Below are 17,029 nucleotides of genomic sequence, written 5' to 3' on the forward strand. Positions count from 1 at the left end.
TTTGTAGACATCCTGGTATTGAGCGCACTAAGGAGCAGGTTTCTAGGTCATATTAGTGGCCTACTTTAATTAGGGATGTCAAGTCCTATGTGCCAGCCTGCAAGGTTTGTGCTAGGTCTAAAACCCCTAGGACTCGCCCTGCTGGTGACCTATGACCCCCTACCCATTCCCAGTAGACCCTGGTCCCATATCTCGATGGACTTTATCACTGACCTGCCACCCGCGGCGGGTAAGACTGGTGTGGGTAGTGGTCGATAGGTTTGGAAAAATGGTTCATTTTATTCCTCTGTCTAAAATCCCGAATGCTAAAACCCTGGCATCTATATTTGTGAAGCAGATTGTACGTTTACATGGCATTACGGAGAATATTGTATCTGACAGGGGTGTGTAGTTTGTGTCCAAGTTTTGAATGGCTTTCTGTCAGAAATGCCAGATTTCATTGTCTTTTTCATCCGCCCATCACCCTGAGAGCAATGGGCAGACTGAATGCCTCAATCAGTCTGTGGAACAATTCCTTAGGTCATATGTTGCTGATGACCAGCAATTATGGGTTAAATACCTTCTGTTGGCAGTATTTGCTCTGAATAACTGTGTTAATTCTTCTGCTGGTGTCTCCCCATTCTTTTGTAACTATGGTTTCCATCCTCGTTTTCATTCTGGGTCAGCCGTCTCCTCCTCCAACCCCGAGGTGGACGAGGTCTCCTCTGAACTGTGCACAGTTTGGGCTCGGGTTCAATCAAACCTAGAAAAGGCTCAGAATACTCCAAAAAATCAAGGCCAATAGGAGACGTTCTAAGGGGGTGAACTTTCAGGCTGGAGATAAGTTGTGGTTGTCCTCCAAGAAATTCTCGCTCAAGGTAGCTTCTAGAAAATGTGCTGCTCGTTTATAAATTATATTATAGGTATATCACACCCGTGCCTCAATCAGTTTTCTTTCTGGGCAACTGGTATATCACACCAGTTGCAATTAGTTTTTCCAATGTTGTTTGTCCCCGATTTTCCTGGCCTGCCGCAAGACGTCTTGGACCCCGGGGTATTAGGCAACGAATCGCTGAACGACTAAGTTCAGGACGTGTGCCATGCACAGCACGTGTGTCATTTTTCCCTGTTTCAAAGCACTCAGAAGATTAACACAGTTGTCACACAGCTTTTTACCAACTTTAAAATTGAGCGGTGTTAGCCACTGATCGGTCTGTGACCGCAAAGCTGAAAGCAGTGCAGGACCGGTGTGGCTCTTGGCTTCCAGGCACAACAGCCGCAGCACAGCATGGCAACGTCTCACCTGGCACGTCGAATAGGTTCTGGGAAGCTTGGTGGGTGCAGCGGAAGAGGCGGTAGCAGTGGAATAGGAGGAGTCATCCGAGGAGGAGAGGGAGGATAGAGTAGGAGGAGGAGAAGAAGAGGCAGGCCTGCATGCAATCCGTGGCAGTAACATCAAATCCACAGGAGCCATGGGTTGCATGCTTGATGGCCGTCAGAAGGTTCACTCTGTGGGCAGTAAAAGTTATGTACCTTCCCTGCCCGTGTTTGCTAGACCACGTGTCTGTTGTCAGATGTATCTTGGCACCGACACTGTGTGCCAGAGATACATTCATCTTCCGCTGAACGTGGCCATATAGCGCTGGAATGCCCTTTGGGAGAAATATTTCCTTCTGGGGAAATTCCATTGCGGTGTACCAATGGCCACAAATTTATATGGCAGTAGTTGGCGGGCTAGCAGTTCCGATTTGCCAGCAGTCATCCATTAGGCAAGAGGATTATCCGGCGTCTTCATTTTTTTTTTACGTTCGAACATTTGGGCCACAGAAGCCTGCCTTGTGCCAGAGGAACACGACAATGGCATGGTGGAAGGTGGTGGACAAATGGGAGGAGAGAGGTGTAGGAGAAGAGGCAGGAAGTGGAGCGCCAGAAGTGTGGCTTGGTGGGTTCTGACTGCGTTGCTCCCACTGGGCTCGGTGGTGGGAGGCCAGGTGCCTTCTTAAGGCGGTCTTCCCTATCTGAGTGTTGGGCTTACCACAACTTATGCATTGACAGCACAGGCTGCAGATGGCAACACTATTATCAGCAGCTGACATGTAAAAAAACAAGCCCACATTGCTGAGCAATGTGCCGACATCCTGAGAGCGCAAGATGTGACCGTGCATGGTGGATGGCTCGCTCCAGATACATTTGCAGTCTGCTTTTTTCCTCCTGTGCACTGCGAGTTCTGCCTGCTTCTCCTCCTTTTCCTTCCTATTTGCTGCTCCGTCTCTCCCTCTGAACTCGCCTCCTCTTCCTCTATTGTGGGCACCCACGTGATGTCCATTGGCACACATCATCATCACATTCACCACCACTGATATTAGAGATCTTGGAGTAGGCAGCAACAGCGTGGACCACCCTCCTTGGGCTGATCTGGATACCGTCATCAGACCGCTGGGTGGCGGCCGTTGCTACGTCCGCTTCATCATCCGATGCCAACAATGGCTGCTCATCGGTAAGGTCTGGGAATTGATAGGAAAATAATTTCTCTGACTCGAGTGAAGGGGCTATGGTGGTGGTGGTTGTGTCTTTGGGGGTGCACACAGCAGAGTGAGGAGGGTACAGATACAGAGGATGAGGAGGGTGCAGAAGCGGAAGGCTGAGTGAGCCACTCAACCAACTCTGGTGCGTCCTTTGATGTAATCGCGCGCACCTTCTGAAACTTGCCATTTAGGCTCTGGATTGGTGCACCTGCCCGACCCCTACCATCCCTGTGGAATGGCCTGCCTCTTCCCCTGCCTGTCATTTTCAAAAGGACTTTGTGACAAAGTCCCTATAGAAGAGCAGTATTTGTGGAAGCAGGTATCAATTAGTTGTTCCAATGTGGTTTGTCCCTCTGTATAGCTGCAGTATCGCAACAGAGCCACACACAACTGCTGCACAATACAAATGCACTATAATATACTTTCTATGTTAGAAAGTATATTATAAGTATATTACACCCCTCAGTATGTCACACCGATCGATAGCACACCTATACCAGTCCTTAAAAGGACCTTTGTGGCCCTATTAGCTAGAGTTTGATATCTCTAACAGTCTGCCCCTGCTCCACACAGCAACCTCTCCCTACATTGGCAAAAGATTGAATGTAAAATGGCGGCCAAATCAGGTTTATTTATAGGGTAAGGGGTGTGTCCATGTGCTGAAATATCTCAAGTCCCACCTGATGGATGTGTCATGGGTCAAAGTTTTGCACAATCCAAAGAATATGGCGCTGGCGGGCATCACCATATGTTCGCCTGTTAGGCGAACAACGAACGAGGAAAGTTCGCAGCAAAATGATCGCCGGGCAAACCGCAAGGCCATCTCTAATTACTATATTGTGTTAGGGGTTTTGTCTGGGAAAACACTTATTTTCCCCCCAGCATATGCTGCTGGGCTGATTTACAGTCAGGTGAGGTCAAATACCGGGTAGGATTTTAAGTGGCGGTCTGGGTTTTGGCAGCACCTGGCTGTCCTTAAAAAGACAGCTGGGCTCAGAAGCCAGGTCTCTGTGTTGGGATCTGGGAGCCTTGTGTTTGGATGAAGGCTTGCTACCCATTTGGCATGAAAATTGCTACCCGTTTGGCGTGAAAACAGGTTGGTGCTGCTATGGTCAAGGACTCTTTGAGGCAGAATTGCCGCATGGTGTTAATTACTACCAACACTTTTTGTTTTCTTATGACTACATGTTTTGTCATTTGCCTAAAGTGTGAATAAAACACTGAACTGCTTGATCCAAAGAACTTGTTGTTGCCTCTATACTGCGTCCGCTAATCCTGTCTACCACAGCGAAACCCCACAATTGATGGAGGATGCGGGCATGAGCAGTGAGGATGGCGTGCACGCCAATTTTTTTTGGGGTTTCTGTATTTTTCAGGCACGGGTGTATGTCGTACATTAAACCAGCTGTATTGCAACTAGTGCCCCACAACAAAATGGAGGCTGTTGTGAAGGCCCTCATGGAGGCAAATCTGCAGCAGTGAGAGACAAACCTGCAGCAACATGAGGCTAATAAGCAGCAGCAGGAGACTAACCAGTTGCTGCTACAACACGTGATGGTTTTGCAGATAGCAGGAACCACCCTGAGCATCCACTATGCCCGGAAAGCAGTCCATGCTGCGATTCCTAAGATGACCACCGCAGACGACATCGAAACCTACCTGGCGATGTATGAGAAAGTGGCCATCAGGAAAAGCTACCCCGTGACCAGTGGGCTGAAGTCGTCGCTCCGTTCCTGACATCTGATTCCCAGCGGGTGTATTTCGACTTGCCGGACGATCAAGCAGCTGACTACAAGAAAGTCAAGGAGCCTGGCCATGTAAGGGCTGACTGTACTCATCGGGTTGAGTCCATGGACACTAAGTATGACTACTGTCAGTCGCTATATGCCAGGAGGCTGTGTGCAACAGGTACCTCAGAGTTTCTAGATCATTTGTGGCAGGTGGAAGTGGGAGACACTCTGGCGGAGGCTCTACTAGACTCAGGGAGTCTGGTGACCCTAGTAAGGGCTCCCCTGGTGTGGTCCCCTGAGTATACTGGCCAGAAAGTCAGGGTGATGTGTATCCACTGAGACTTAAAAGACTCCCCCACCGCGCTGGTGTCTCTAACTACGGTGGCAGGTAGATGGACCCACGAGGTGGCTGTTGCCACAAATCTACATTATGAACTCATAATAGGGAGAGGCTTCCCGGCATTGTGGCCTGTTATGAGAGTGACTGATATCCATTAGACAGGGGTAACCCTAGCAGAGTGGCCCGGCTCAGGGGGGAGACCAGAACCCTGGTGGAAGAGGGGGAGACAATTCCGCTATGTGTGATGGTGGGAGACGTGGAGGAAATTATCAGACCTCAATGTCTCCGGGGATAATTTTTGTACCGCCCGACATCGGGACCCATTATTGCAAGCTTGTATTAGATCTAGCCCACCAACACGTTCTCATGGGTCATCTGGGGCTGCAGAAAACTCAGGATCGTATTCTACAGTGGTTTTACTGGCCCAGCATATTTAAAGAAGTTAAAGAGTTTTGTAAGTCTTGCCCGACCTGCCAGATATCTAGCCCCCAGCCACATTTCCATAGTCCCCTAGTACCTCTCCCGATTATCGAAGTACCGTTTGACCGAATAGCTATTGACCTCATAGGCCCAGTACCGAAGTCCGCCAGAGGACATCAACACATCTTATTCATTCTAGACTACGCCACTTGGTACCCGGAGGCGGTCCCACTGCATCATAACTCAGCCAAACTTATAGCTTATAAACTTATAGGAATTAATGGAGATGTTTTCCTGAGTAGGACTACCTAAAGTAGTTCTGACCGACCAAGGGACCTCTTTTATGTCCAAGGTGATGAGGGAACTCTGTAAATTGCTGCACATAAAACAGCTACGGACGTCCGTTTACCATCCGCAAACGAACGGTCTGGTAGAAAGGGTTAATCTAACATTTAAAAATATGTTGAAAAAGGTGGTGGCTAAAGATGGGAAGGACTGGGACCTCCTTCTGCCCTATCTCATGTTTGCAGTGCGAGAGGTACCCCAGGCCTCTACTGGGTTCTTGCCCTACGAGCTGCTATATGGCAGACACCCTCGTGGTCTCTTGGACGTGGTCAAAGAGGCGTGGTAAGAACAACCCACTCCACATAAAAGTGTCATTTAGTACATTACCCAGATGCAAGATAAGATAGAGACAGTGTTGCCTCTAGTTAGGGAGCATATGGAGGCAACACTGGTGATTGGGTTTTGGTTCTGGTGCCGATTATGGATAGTAAGTTCCTGGCTGGGTGGCAGGGGCCCTATGAGGTACTCAAGAAAATTGGAGATGTAAACTACAAGGTACACCAGCCAGGGCGACGAAAGCCAGAGCAGGTTTACCATGTGAATTTACTCAAACTGTGGAAAGATAGGGAAACCTGTACAAAAGAAAGCACGCAGCCAGGTTTTCTAGGAGAAGAGGTACTGGCCCCTCTGTCTGATGCAAGAGAGGCGGCTACCACAGTAAAAATTGCTGACAGCCTCTCCTCTAAACAGACTCAGTAGGCCAGGAAGTTCATTGGTTGGAACACGGATGTGTTCTCGTACCACCCTTGATCCCTTCTGTTTTGGACCTCATGAAAGGGTACTGGCAGGTGCTTTTAATGTAGGCTGCCTTCATCACTCCTGAGGGGCTGTATCAACTAGAGCAATACCTCTAAACAGAACATCTGTTCACTCACGGGCAGAACCTATGATACAAGAGACTTTATTAATTGCCGTAGCAAGGGGATCGTGTACTTGGCCCAATGTACATGTCCCAAGGATTACGTCGGTAAAACCTTTAGGGGTTCCGCAGACGAATCTTGGAACACGTGAACGATATAAAAAACAAAAAGGACAAACCCATAGCTAATCACATGTGGGAGGTCCACAACGGGGACTCCCAACTAGTCAAATTCTCTGCCTTGGAATTGATTAGACCTTCCCCTAGGAGGGGTGACTGGGACCGGAGGATCCTCCAGAAAGAGACGGAGTGGATCTTCCGGTTTCGCTCACAGTCCCCGGGTGGATTAAATGAACAATTAACATTCTCCAGTTTCCTCTGAAACACTCGGTCATCCTGTCGGAACCATGCTTCCTCCCTCATGACGGAATTGGATATAATCACGTGAAGTGTCATTTTATCAGTAGGACCTTTCCAACGATTAAGGTCATACACTAATATCTCATGTATTTATTACACATAGTACCAACCACTTCCCTAGCAAATATTCCTAGCAAATGGTTCTAGCTTTAACCCAAGGGGTGCCAAACTGACACCATGGGGAATGAGATGCCTTTTTGGGGATATTACTATTCAGGTATGATTAATAATCCCAATACCCGATATCTATTAATATACTTGTATGAATAGGTGCATAGGTTTCCCCATCACCAACTTACTGGGTATAATGAGTACACCAATGCACTCCCATCCCTAAAGACATACCTATGGAGGAATGACCCATACAATTATATTAACGTGTCACTTTATTTATTCAATTACACTTACGGGTCACTGATATCATTATACTATCAGTATACTCACTATATCTTATGGCACCTGTGTCCAGCAGCAAACTTTTGCTATTTCCTCCTGGTTATTGTAATTAATACACTCTATGGGACTTATTATATCTATCCCAGCAGCAATCTTATCCTTATCCCCTCCCCTGGCCTCTCCCCATCATTAACATGGGTCCGTCCTCTTCTCTCCGGCTTCTGTTAATGCAGGACCCATTAGCCAGGCTACAACGCTGTGGAACGCATAACCACGCCCACGGGAGGCCGCGCTGGAACGCAAGCATACTTGCGATCCAGTCGCCGCGCCCCCGTGATGACGTGGATGGCCCTGATTGGCCGCACTGCGGTGGAACGCACGGCCATCTTTAAACCCCGACATGCGTTCCATTAGCGATGATCTGAGACACAGTTATACAAGGTGAGAACACTGGCGATTTACTTTCTATGGGAAGGAAGGAAGAGAAGGGGAAATTGGAAAGGGGGTGAGCCTGATACATTATCATGTGCACTGATGTACTCAAATATAATTAAATATACCTATATGAAACCAAACCTATGCACCTGTGACTATGAGGGGCTGGGCGGAGACCAGACCACATGATGCCCCAGCCACCATTATGATTGGAGGCTTACCACTAGACACTGCCCCACTTGGAGGTTTAAATTGGCTAGGGAATAGCACACATATTGGAGCCAAATTTTTAGTGCCCTCTGGAGCAGCCCAGTCCGCAGGTCGCTGCTGAGGATCTATACAGCAAAAGATAAGTACTGATCTAATCTAAATTATTGTTTTTATCTGAACTGGCTGTGATTCATTATAGTACACCATTGGTGTGGAACGTGTGGCAGCTATATGTAACCCTGGAGGTGCTCCAGTTATTATTTCATTGTTTTGATTTTCGTTTATGTCAGTTAAACCGTGGTGTGTGACCATTAAGCATTGAGTGTGGCCCACCTGATTATCTTCATTGTCTCCTGATGAACCTGTTATTAATAGGGGAAACGCGTTGAGACCAGAAGTTTTTTATCAACAGGAATTTATCTAGTGTATCTAATCATAGCATTGAATGACCCGGGCATCCATATGGGCCAATCTGTGCGGTAAGGGCCTTTCAAGGACAGATAGTCTAGGCACGGGGACAGAGTGCCTCTACCATCTAGGGGCATCTCTGGGCAGAGAACAAGATCAGGGATATCCTAGGGATACACCAGGGACCCTGTATGGTTGCCCAGTACCCGTTGTCAATACCAGGACATCTCTACCTGATCCTTGTTGGCGGTTTACGTTTTTTTATTTGTCTGTGTTGTATTTGTATTTAGTCCCCAAGTGAGGGACCCTTTTATCTTATGGTATTAAGAATAAAAGTTATGTTTTAGGTAGTTGGCCTCTGTGACATTGTTTTTGTATACAACTACCAATTAAGTATTTCAGACGGTTGTTTAAAAGCTGTATCAATATAAGGTCTTACCCTTTGGTGTGCATGGCGCCCCCGCCACTTTTCATCAACTAATGGACATCATGCTTTGTCCACATCGTCGGCACGCTTCGGCTTACCTGGATGATATTGTCATCCACAGTACTGACTGGGAAAGTCACCTACCCAAAGTGCAGGCTGTAGTGGATTCCGTTTGGAAAGCTGGCCTAACCGCTAACCCACAAAAATGTGCGATAGGGTTAGAAGAGACTATGTACCTGGGGTGTGTCATTGGGCGCGGAGTCATCAAACCTCAAGTGAACAAAATAGAGGCAATAAAGGCATCCACATTTCACTGTAACTGGCCTTCTCTGTGTTCCACCGAAATGTTAAAGTTTTATACGGAGAGGCAAATAAAGTAATTCCTGGGAATTGTGGGCTATTACATGAGGTTTGTTCCCCACTTTGTCCCACTTTATCCCACAGGACTCTTGAAGGGGCACAAGTCAATGATGGTTTGCAGGGATGATCGGGCGGAAGAGGCTTTCTCCGCTTTGATGTCGGCCCTGTGCGGGTCCCCAATTTTGGTGATGCCCGACTTCAAAAGAGAGTTTATATTACAGACCGATGCCTCCGAAGTAGGAGGAGCATCCTGTTGTCTTCCTCAGCCATAAGCTCACCCCAGCCGAGACCTGGCATAGTATAGTGGAGAGAGAGTGCCTGGCTATCAAGTGGGCACTCGAGTCTCTCCGCTATTATTTATTGGGGAGAAAATTCCGCCTGGTGACTGACCGCTCCCCTCTCAAGTGGATGATCCAGGCCAAGAACATAAATGCCCGGGTCACCCGATGGTTTCTCTCCGTATAAAACTTTAACATTTCGGTGGAACACAGAGAAGGCCAGTTACAGTGAAATGTGGATGCCTTGTCCCGGGTACACTGTCTGGCGTGTGTTCACCCCCTCAAGGTTGAACAAAGGGGGAAAGTATGTGACACAGTGAGGGGTTTTGTCTGGGAAAACAGGTATTTCCCTATCAGCATGTGCTGCTGGGCTGATTTACAGTCAGGTGAGGTCAAATACTGGACTGGATTTTAAGTGCCGGTCTGGGTTTTGTCAGAGCCTTGCTGTACTTAAATAGGCAGCTGGGCTCAAAATCCAGGTCTCTGTGTTGGGATCTTGGATACTTGTGTCTGGCTGAAGGCTTGCTACCTGTTTGGTGTGAAAACAGGTTGGTGCTGCTATGGTCAAGGACTCTTTGAGGCAGATTTGCTGCATGGTGTGAATTACCACCAACACTGCAAGGTGACTTTTTGTTTGCTTATAATTGTTTGTTTTGTCACTTGCCTAAAGTGTGAATAAAACACTGAACTGTTTAACCGCCTCCAGACTGCCTAACGCAGGATCACGCATATACGCGTCATCTCGCGAGACGCGAGATGACGCTCACAGCCGGCCCGCGCATGTGCATCGCGGGCCGGCAAAAGTTTGAGGGGGGTTGCATCATCAGCCTGCCAGCCAATGATCATCGCTGGCACGCTGATAATAAAAAAAAACGAATCACAGGCCATTTAACACTTTATATTTTTAAATATAAGGTGTTAAATGGCTGCTGTACCCCTCTGCTGATTATTTTCATCGGTTGGTCTCAGCAGAGGAGCACAGTTCACAGTGAGTACACCAAACACTACACTTAGCCCCTAGATCACCCCCCAATCACCCAAATTAACCCCTTGATCGCCCCTGTCAATCACCTAGTGAAAGGGAAAAAAGTGATCAGTGTAAACTGTCACTTTTTTTTTTCCACTGGTATTGACTGATAGGTTTTAAGATAGTTTTGGCCCCATGGTTAGGTAGTTAGCAATCGGTTAGCGCCCCGCCCACCGCAAAGCAGTCACTGATTCGCTGATTAGCGTATCGCTGAAGTGGAGAGCACCAGAAGGGCAGTTGAAGCTGGTACTGTGGCACATGCAATAGTTACCCCGTCGCAGAAACAAAATCGGTATGCCACTCAATTTATAGCCGCCAACCCGGGAAGCTATTATGCCCAGCCTTTCAAAAAATTTTCTGGGCCTTCTCCTCAACATGGGTCTAACCAAAAAGCATGAATTGCGGTCATATTGGTCCACGAACCCAATTCATCACATGCCCATGTTCTTTGCTGCCATGTCCAGGGCACGATTTGAGGCCATCCTGTGTTTCCTGCACTTTAGCGATAACACCACCTCCCGTCCCAGAGGCCAACCAGCTTTTGACCGGCTCCACAAGTTTCGGCCCCTCATAGACCACTTCAACAACAAATTTGCAGATTTGTATACCCCTGGGCAAAACATCTGCGTAGACGATTCCCTTATACATTTTACCGGGCGCCTTGGCTTCAAACAATACATCCCAAGCAAGCGCGCCTGGTATGGTGTCAAATTGTATAAGCTCTGTGAAAGGGCCACAGGCTATACCCCCAAATTTTGGATCTATGAGGGTAAAGATCAGACCCTGGAGCCGGTCAATTGCCCTGGGAAGACAGTCTGGGACTTGGTGTCACCCTTATTTGGCAAGGGGTACCATCTTTATGTGGACAATTTCTACACAAGTGTGCCCCTCTTCAGGCATTTGTTCCTAGAACAGATTGGCTGCTGTGGCGCCGCGCGACCTGGTCGCAGGGGCTTCCCCCAATGGCTCGTTACCACCCGTCTTGCAAGGGGGGAGAGGGCTGCCTTGTGTAATGAAGAACTGCTCGCGGTGAAATGGAGAGACAAGCATGACGTTTACATGCGCTCCTCCATTCACGCATACACGACAATACAAATTGAATGAGCAACTAGTGTCATTGAAAAGCCCCTCTGTGTCCACGACTATAATTCGCTTCAATGACCAGATGTTGGCTCCCTATTTAGTTTCCTGATGCACCAGATGCTGGTATAAGAAGGTGTCTGTATATTTAATTCAATTGGCTGCATATAATAGTTTTGTTCTCTACAGTAAGGCTGGGAGAACAGGATCCTTCCTCAAATTTCAGGAAGAGATCATTGAGAACCTCCTGTATCCAGGAGGTTCCGTGGCCTCATCCACCAGTGTAGTGAGCCGTCTACACAAGCGACATTTTCCCAATGTCGTTGCTGGTACCTCAACCCAACCGTCACCCCGGAAAAGATGTTGTGTCTGTAGCAGGAGTGGAATAAGGCGTGACACCCGTTATTTCTGTCCTGACTGCCCTGACCACCCTGCCCTATGCTTTGGGGAGTGCTTCCGGAAGTACCACACACAGGTACACTTAGCATAGGGATTGCATCTCACAGGACAGGCACACAGGGCTATTAGGGCCCATTCACACAGAGCTGCTGCAAACCTCTCCTTTCACCTGGGACAAAGTGCATAATGTACTTCGACACATCTTTGGGCGATTTGCGCTTTGCACATTGTCCCATGGGGAAGGAGAGGTTTGTCCTATAAAGGTAAAAAAAAAAATCACCAGTAAGCAAAAAAGTTGATGTGAATGGAGAAATCGGGTTTGCCAGGGCATACGAGCTAAGTGGGTATGGATGTTGGGCGGAGCTCCTATGTCCTGGCAGACGCCTTTCCCCTCCTTTTTTTTTGGGCAGAGATTTTTTTCATCCACATTGATCGATGCGAATGAAGAAATCTGTGCCGTTCATTTTTTCTTTCAGCCCAGAGGCTGAACGAAAAAAAAAAATCTCATTACCTGTATGCTCAAATAAGGAGAATAGCAGAAACTCCTATTGCTGGCCATACATGTAATGATTGCGGAGACCCTCAAATGCCAGGGCAGTACAAACACCCCACAAATGACCCCATTTTTAAAAGAAGACACCCCAAGGTATTCGCTGAGGGGCATATTGAGTTCATGAAAGATTGAAATTTTTGTCCCAAGTTAGCGAAAAGGGAGACTTTGTGAGAAAAAAAAAAACAAAAAAAAATCAATTTCCGCTAACTTGTGCCAAAAAAAATAAAACATTCTATGAACTCGCCATGCCCCTCATTGAATACCTTGGGGTGTCTTCTTTCCACAATGGGGTCACATGTGGGGTATTTATACTGCCCTGGCTTTTTAGGGGCCCTAAAGCGTGAGAAGAAGTCTGGGATCCAAATGTCAAAAAATGCCCCCTAAAAGGAATTTGGGCCCCTTTGCGCATCTAGGCTGCAAAAAAGTGTCACACATCTGGTATTTCCGTACTCAGGAGAAGTTGGAGAATGTGTTTTGGGGTGTCATTTTACATATACCCATGCTGGGTGAGATAAATATTTTGGTCAAATACCAACTTTGTATAAAAAAATGGGAAAAGTTGTCTTTTGCCGAGATATTTATCTCACCCAGCATGGGTATATGTAAAATGACACCCCAAAACACATTCCCCAACTTCTTCTGACGACGGCGATACCACATGTGTGACACTTTTTTGCAGCCTAGGTGGGCAAAGGGGCCCACATTCCAAAGAGCACCTTTCGGATTTCACAGTCCATTTTTTACAGATTTTGATTTCAAACTACTTTGCACGCATTTGGGCCCCTAAAATGCGAGGGCAGTATAACTACCCCACAAGTGACCCCATTTTGGAAAGAAGACACCCCAAGGTATTTCATGATGGGCATAGTGAATTCATGGAAGTTTTTATTTTTTGTCACAAGTTAGTGGAATATGAGACTTTGTAAGGAAAAAAAAATATCATAATGTTCCGCTAACTTGTGACAAAAAATAAAAAGTTCTATGAACTCACTATGCCCATCAGTGAATACCTTAGGGTGTCTACTTTCCGAAATGGTGTTATTTGTGGGGGTTTTCTACTGTCTAGGCATTGTAGAACCTCAGGAAACATGACAGGTGCTCAGAAAGTCAGAGCTGCTTCAAAAAGCGGAAATTCACATTTTTGTACCATAGTTTGTAAACGCTATAACTTTTACCCAAACCATTTTTTTTTTACCCAAACATTATTTTTTTATCAAAGACATGTAGAACAATAAATTTAGTGGAAAAAAAAAATTATATGGATTTTTTTTTATTTTAAATTTTACAACTGAAAGTGAAAAATGGAATTTTTTTTTGCAAAAATTTTGTTACATTTCGATTAATAACAAAAAAAAGTTAAAATGTCAGCAGCAATGACATACTACCAAATGAAAGCTCTATTAGTGAGAAGAAAAGGAGGTAAAATTCATTTGGGTGGTAAGTTGCATGACCGAGCAATAAACGGTGAAAGTAGTGTAGTGCAGAATTGTAAAAAGTGGTCTGGTCATTAAGGGTGTTTGAGCTAGGGGGGCTGAGGTGGTTAATCCAAAGAACTCGTTGCCTCTATACTGCGTCCGCTAATCCTGTCTACCAGAGAGAAACCCCACAATTGATGCAGAAATTTTCTCAGTCCAGGCAGACTGTATGCAATCCGTAGACTTCTCTTTGCTGCGAGTGCCACTTTTGCTGTCTGTCTGTCTGCCTACCGACTATCACATTGTTACATGCATGACTGCTACATGCAGCTACATGCATGACTGCTACATGCTAAGGCCTACATCATGCCACATATGCCACTTTCCAACCATCATGTTCTGTATGGCTGCTGCTGCCTGCATCATGCTACTGCCACTTGCCAACCATCACGTTCCCCCAAGACACTTTTGTTTAATTTCATAACATCATCTGCCCCTAATAAGGGACAATTTATGAAAGCTTTGGGATATGAAAAAGCATGAGACAAGTGCAGGTGTGGTGTCCTTTTAAAAATGCTGTATGATGATACCATCAAATCTGCATTTGCCCATACCTATGTATGTCAGTGTCACTTATTGTCATTGTGTTGCAGAACTTGTTGGAGGGGGGAAAAAAATCATAAAGTCCTAGCAGGCTAGAGGGGGTTATATGCCAAATTTTATGGCAATTGGAGCAACTTCGGTTGGGCTCGAACTGATCCGGGTCCAAGCAAACTTTTCCAATAATTCAACGAACTGGACCTGCAACAAATCTCGACTCGTTGACTCATGTCTAATATATGTATAGTTTTATGCCTCTGACTATTTCCTATATTTTCCTAGTTTTTTATTCTGCTTTTCTCTCTCCTTTCCTGTCTCTGTGAGTCTTTTCCTTTATGTTATTCTTTGCTTGGGCTATATTGGCTCCTACTGATTGCTTTTCTACTACTTCTTTAGAAATTTCTTTCCTACTAAAATGCTCTGTATAATGGCCTCTTCTCAGTAATGTTCCATTTAGCCAAGCACTACTAGTTAAAAGGGTTTTCCAAGACTTTACAATTGATGACCTAACCTCAGGATAGGTTATCAGTATCTGATCAGTGGGGGAGGGGTCCAAAACCTGGGATCGACGCCGATCAGCTGTTTCACAAGGCGTCTGTGCTCCTGTGAGCGCCACAACCTTCTCCCTGCTTAACAAGCACAGCGCCGTGCATTGTATAGAAGCTGTGCCTGGTATCACTTATATGGGGCTGAGCTGCACCTTGGCCACGAGACCAATGAACCTGTTATCACTGGTCTAGGGAAAGCTGAGAAAAGGCCACGGTGCCACTGTGAGTGTTGCTGCCTTCTTAAACAGCTGATTGGTAGGGGTCCATGGTTTCAGACACTGATGACCTATCCTGAGGTAATCAGTATTAAAGTCTCAGAAAAAAAAACTTTTAATTATTATGAGACTTTTTTCTTTTTCATGTTCTTTCTGATAATTTTCTTAAAACCTTCTTTGTTTTTTGTTTTTTTTAGGTTGTTGTTCTGACAAAAGAATGCAAAATGTGAAGGAAGTCGGGTCTATCTTAAAATAATAATGTTCTGAAGGTGTAGAATTTAAATTGCTAAGTACCGTATTTTTTGCCTCATAAGACGCACTCCCCCCCAATAAATTTTTCCATTATGAAAGCGCTCATTAGCAGTGATGGCCAGTTCACATTGCTCGCCCGCGAACATATGCGGGCTGCCATCTTTTTTCACAAGTCCAGTGAGACACAGGTAAGCCCTTACCTGTGCCTGTGCGCGAGCCGGTCTGAAAACAAGTGCGGTCAGCGGGAGCAGGCAGTTCCGAGAACAGCCACCGGGGGCCTTCATTGGGCTGTTCTCGGAACTGCCTGCTCTCGGTGGCTGCATTTGTTTTCAGACCGGCTCGCGGCACAGGCCCAGGTAAGGGCTTACCTGTGCCTCGTCGGACTTGTGAAAAAAGATGGCAGCCCGCAAATGTTTGCGGGTGAACAATGCGAACTGGCCATCACTGCTAATTAGTACCGGAGGACCAGGAAGCTTTGAAGTCTCTGTACTCACCGCTTCCTGGTCCTCGGCTGTCAGCTGTGCAGTGGCTGCGCACAGCATAAGGGCGTTCTGTGAACTCAAACTGTGCACGCCAGTTCACAGCACAGCTGAAGGAAGAAGAGAATCGCGCTGGAGGAGAGGAGTGGCAGCGTCCAGGAGCAGGAGAGGTAAGTGGTTTATTTATTTTGTGATCTATGGCTGGGGCACGCTTGCTGATTACATATATGAAAAGCACAGTTGTTCTGATTACATATATGGCTGGTGTCACGCCTTGCCCAGTAAATGTGCAGACATCTGCCAGGCTGGCTGCACATGTCCGACTCTTCTCTTTGTTTTGGTTTGGGTTTGAGCTGGATCGACCTTCCCTCAGGTGTACTGGGTTGATTGTTAGCGAGGCTATTTATTCCTCCTTCTCCCAGTGGGCTGTATGGGTTATAGTTCCTTCCTGTGGGCTTTGGATGTGTTGTAGATCATCTGCTCCAGCTCAGCTCAAGATAAGTCCTCTCTGTTACTTCACCTGGTGTCTTTTATCTAGGCCTCTAGGGAGATGCTTGCTTCTTCCTGTTTGAAGAAGCAGGTTGCCTCTCCCCCTTTTCCTACTGCTCAGGGTTTTCCCAGGGTATAAAGACTTAGGCATGAGGGTATGTGCATATACACCATAAGGGTATGCACATGTGCACAGCAATATAGGGAAAGCCTTAGGGATCGCTAGGAGGTGACCCTTTTCTCGCTTTGCTTACCTACCTACCGTGACAGCAGGGGGCTGCTGAATATATATATATATATATATATATATGGCTGGGGGCTGCTGATTACATACATGGCACAAGGGCTGATTAGAGGCATGGAAGACTGATATGAGGCAGGGGGTCTGATCTGAGGTCTTAAAGGGGTATTTTTAACATTGGGGGTCTGACCTGAGGTGTAATGAAAAAAATTTTTTTCTTATAGTCCCCCTCTAATACCTAGGTGCGTCTTATGGGCCGGTGTGTTTTATAGGGCGAAAAATATGGTATTTGTAAGGTAAATGTGTACTGAATAATTAAACACAATTTGCATTATTTATTATGTAATAATATCCAAAATGCCCACATAAAAATAATGCATATAATCGTTTACAGCTATTGCTTTCAGAAGATAATTTTTTCAGTACTAATCAAGTAGTTTACTCATATGCTGATATAGTGTCACACTTTGTGTTACTGTCACTAATTATTTCAATTTATTGCTTACTTTGATCTTCTCCTTTGATCTTTGATGCTAGTTAAGTACTAATCAAGTCATTTAGTTGTGTATTATGAGGTTTAGAGTTTCAATATGATAGAT

Source organism: Bufo gargarizans, chromosome 5 (genome assembly GCF_014858855.1).
Source record: "Bufo gargarizans isolate SCDJY-AF-19 chromosome 5, ASM1485885v1, whole genome shotgun sequence".
In the NCBI taxonomy this organism is placed as follows: domain Eukaryota; kingdom Metazoa; phylum Chordata; class Amphibia; order Anura; family Bufonidae; genus Bufo; species Bufo gargarizans.